Below are 4,393 nucleotides of genomic sequence, written 5' to 3' on the forward strand. Positions count from 1 at the left end.
GATTAACTGAGCTCTGCCATACCAAAGTAAAGAGAGAGAAAAGGTGAATGCTTCTCAGCATGCTAAAGCAGGTCTCAGGAAAATGGGGATGTCATGTTCAAATATGATTTTCACAAATGGGGTTATCCAAAGGTACAGACATTTGGGCCTTGTGAGAATAAAAGGAAAATAGATACATTTAACCTGATTCCTTTTAAGTTTGGGTTGTCACTGGCCCAGCAGTATAATGGATGATTTCTTATTTTAATTAGATGGCTGAATAAATCACTGAACATACAGAGCTCTTAGGCTCCATCCTATCTCTTTGATCATAGTTTGATTTGTCCATTTGACCTTTGGATTAAAAGGGTTATGTGAAATTAAATTCTGACCATGAGTATAATAGCCCATTTTGGGGCAGATATATCCAAAATGAAATCCAAAAATGCCAGGACATTGTCAACTAGCTTAGGGATGCGCAAACAGGTTTGACAGTTCGGCATCTAACCCAACCGCCCCCTGTTCGGTCCGACCCCAGACCAACCCCCTTCCACCATTCGGGGGGTTTGTGAGTCAGTTAAAAAAAAAGTACTTACCCCCTCCAGGGGCAACTCCAGGTAGGGCTGGGGAAGACACCTGCCTGAAACCTTGGAGAGTTATTGCCAGTCAGTATTCACAGTACTGAGCTAGATGGACCAATTGCCTGACTTGATATATATGACTTAGTGGGCAGCTTCCTATGTTACTATCAGGGCTCTTTTTATGTCTGTATCTTGAGACCTTCCTGACTTTGCAGATATGTGTTTCCACAAAGCAGACTGAAGTATCATATATGCATATTGCTGTATGTTGCTATCTATAGCAGGTTTCATTGCACATCCTCCTCCTTATTCAAATGCATAGACAACAGCACAGTATAATGCACAGTAATTATACTGTGCAGGTTGTAATGATTGTTGCGCAGGTTGTAATGATCATTATGCATTGCATACATGGCCATTTCCCCTGTTGCACAATAAAGCTGTGGCAGGATAGTGCCTGGGGCCCAGGAGGAGAAGGAGGAGGATCCAGGCCATCCTTTGGGTCACATGTGTGTTGGTGGCCAATCAGGAGCAGGCTGGGGCTACCTTTAAGAGCTTCCCAGTTCACTTTCTCCCTCAGTCGTGGGCAGTCGCAGCACGCTTGGAGCTGTTGGGAGACATTGCTTGTTCCGCATAGGCCTGACTGACCGGCATGTCCCTAGGACTCTTGCTGTGCTTTGGTGGGAGCTGATTGTTGTGATAGCATAAGGGAAGCCCACCAGGTCTTGGAGTGTGGGGTTTGTATTTGCCATGTGAGCGTCATCAACGGGGGAAGGCCCTGAGGTGGCAGCCTTCCATGGGCTTATGAGCCATCTTTACTAGTTTTGAACTGTTCCCTTCCCCCCACCCCCAACTGTAGGCAACAGTAGCATAGTCCCTCCCTCTTGCCCCTCCCCCTCCCTTAGCTTCACCCCCCTAGTTTAATCGTGTTGGGGACTGGGTGGCTATTCTCATACTTTACTATTATTAGTGGTATATTGGTTTTGCTGTTGGTGGTTAAAAGGAGCACCAGGGGGCTGGAGAGACTTCTGGTCTTGGCAAGGGGGCCGGGAGAAGGAAACATGGCACACGTGGTAATCACTGTTCCCTCTAACAAGGATTCTGAGATGTTGTTGACTACAACTCCCAGAATCCCCAGCTGCAGTGGCTTTTGCTTGGGAGTATGGGAGCAGTAGTCAACAATATCTGGAAATCCCTGTTAGAAGGAACACTGGTGGTAATATTAAGGCACATTTGTTACATGAAGTTTTGGGTCACCTGGATGCACTGGAGAAGAAGGAAGACTCTCAGAAAACCTCTCAGCATCCCACCGAACAACCTTATCACCCCACTGATGGAGCAGGTGCAGTCCTGCCAAACGTGGCTGATGAGGATCTGGGCCCAGCAGGTGAGTTTGACTGGGGTTCTTCTACTTCACCATGGGGCCCTGTAGCCAGTATGTGGGTGGGCGCCCTTCTTTTCCCATGTACCCAGCTTACTCTTTCTTTTTATGGGCAGGGAACAATTTCATTCCAGCAATGCAGCCTTTGGTGCCTGCTGCACCCATGCCTCCACAGTTGATGCCTTGAGGAAAGAAATGGCAGGCAGCTGTTCTAGCCAGGCAGGAGCCTCCACTCACTGAATGACTAGCGGGATAACTATATAAACATTTCCCCCTGTTGTTGTGGGAACCTGAGATAAAAGAAAAAGATAAGGGTGATGAGAAGGACCAAGACAAGATTAAGGAAAAAACTGTTGATAGAAACCGGTCTAGTTGGTTGGTTGGTTGGTTACATGATATGGGTGTTGTCTTACACAAGCAGCCCAAGTGGGGTCCTTGGATCTGTTTCTCTAGCTGATTTGCAACAAGGATCGAAGAAAGTTGTAGCTAGTTTGGGGCAAGGGAGCTAACCTGAGGTGTTGCCCCCTTTTGTGGCAGGGGTAGGTACACACATCTTTACATCAGTGTGCAGCCGGAGGCACCTTGTGGTGAAGTGGGGCTCCATGGAACAGCCCCTCAGGATTTTGGAGCTCAGCACAGCTGGGACTGGATCCCCTTTGGGGACTTGCTTGCCTCACCTACTTAGAGCTTTGTGGCTCAAGGGTTGGTGACTGGGGAAATCTTCCCTCAACACACCAATTGTGAGGTAAGGGGTGAGCCAGCTGTTGGAGTGCAGCTGGCAGCCATCGAATCTGCTGCTTCTCACTTTGGTGGGAACAGAGCTGGCACTGAGAAGCTTGATCTCATAGGTGAAGTTGCCCACACTGAGTTTAAAAGTTAACTGTTCTTCCTTGTTGCAGTTATTATAAGTGTGGCCCTAGTTTAAATCCATCACTCGTGTCTTGACTTTCTTGGGTCTCTGGGTGAAACAAGCTGCTATGGTTTCGCTGCAGATGTGGCAATAAAAATATCCAATCAGCTAGCAGTTTGGGCATACTTCTCTGCAAGATCAAAGATGGAGTCTTTGCACTGGGTGCAGAAAATAAATGTAAGAAAATGATTCAGTGTACTGTCCAGAATAAAATTTGAGGCAACAAAAATGGTTACATAAAGAAAATTGATCCTAAACACTAGTAACTCTGCTAAGGGAGAAGATCTGCTGCCAGTATCCTGGTTGTAATGTAATTTGTGAGAAAGGCCTAATAGAACTGGACTGTAAGAGTGTTCAGCCGGTGTGCAGGTTGACAGATTATAAATTCATCTTCCTATTAAGTCAGTAAACTTTTTTTTAGTTTAAAGTTTAATAATTAGAAGGAAAAAAATAGAAATGGAGGTAATTTATTTGCTCTTTTTCAGCAGTGACATTTTTCACCTTAATGAGCACTTAATATGTAAATTATACTGCACACTTTTTAAAAACAGTGCAGAGGAAATCTGTGGAATGCTCTTTCTTATTATTCATATTGAAATTAGCATTAATTATGATGCACTTCCCCACTCTCCATCTGTGTTCTTTTGATCCATATCATAGTGATGTTTCTAATCACTGCCAACCTCTCGCCATACCTTCAAAGTCTGACCAGTCATCAGACCAATGGGGTCATGTCCTTTTGGCTCAACACAGTAGTGTAGAATGAGGTATGTGTGGAAGGTCTTCAGGAATGGCAGGTCCCACTCTCCACTAGAGAAGTGTACTTTTTAGGGGAGGGGACACATGTTCTTTTCTGGGGGGAGGGGTGTGTGTGTCCCCCCTCCTCCCCACCAGGCCTTCACATCTCAATTACCATTCCAGAAATCTATTTGTGACAAAGTAAGAACAATATCAGGATGACACCCCCAGCAGGAGAAGAAATTTCCTGATGTCCATGTAAAGTCCAGTCCAGTCTAAATGGCCAAGATACAGGTGAAGAAGCAAGCCATGAGGCAGAGTCAAACACTGTTAGCTTCCAGGGTGCAGGAACAGTAGCCTGAATCAACTTTAAGAGCCTGGCTGGGAGTTCTTGCAAGACTTGAGGGTGTCTGCCTTCCCACTGACGAGCTTCAAAAAGAGGTTTCAGCACTACCTGAGGGAACCAGTTTCTGGGATCATTTTTCCAAGACAACGATAACTTCCATCCCAGCCTCTACAAAAGGCTGTATGCCTGTGGAGACTTGAATAAAATTTATATTTTATACATCCAAATAAAAGGTTTATATGACCTTCTCTGTTGTCTTCTCTATAGGCCTTCTCTGTTGTCACCCCGGTTTGAACTAGGACCCTGGCAGCATCAGTTGCAATGTCTTATAGTGACCACTGTTTTAGGATCATGGATAAAAGTGCTGGACTCCTCCGTTCTTATTTATTATTTATTTATTACATTTATAAACCGCCTCATCCAGAGGCTCTGGGCGGTGTACAATAACTTTTTAAAAG

General features: G+C 45.3%; 1 long non-coding RNA gene across 2 annotated transcripts; it reads left to right on the forward strand.

Moving 5' to 3' along the window:
• The first annotated feature begins 1,181 nt into the window (after positions 1 to 1,181).
• On the forward strand, positions 1,182 to 4,178 carry LOC128352885 (uncharacterized). 2 transcript variants are annotated; one of them, XR_008320679.1, is made up of 3 exons: positions 1,182 to 1,297; positions 1,807 to 1,947; positions 3,773 to 4,178. It is a non-coding gene; the product is annotated as an uncharacterized LOC128352885 (long non-coding RNA). The 2 variants fall into 2 exon arrangements; XR_008320678.1 differs by having other exon boundaries at positions 1,193 to 1,947.
• The last annotated feature ends 215 nt before the right edge of the window (positions 4,179 to 4,393 follow it).

Source organism: Hemicordylus capensis, chromosome 4 (genome assembly GCF_027244095.1).
Source record: "Hemicordylus capensis ecotype Gifberg chromosome 4, rHemCap1.1.pri, whole genome shotgun sequence".
NCBI lineage: Eukaryota > Metazoa > Chordata > Lepidosauria > Squamata > Cordylidae > Hemicordylus > Hemicordylus capensis.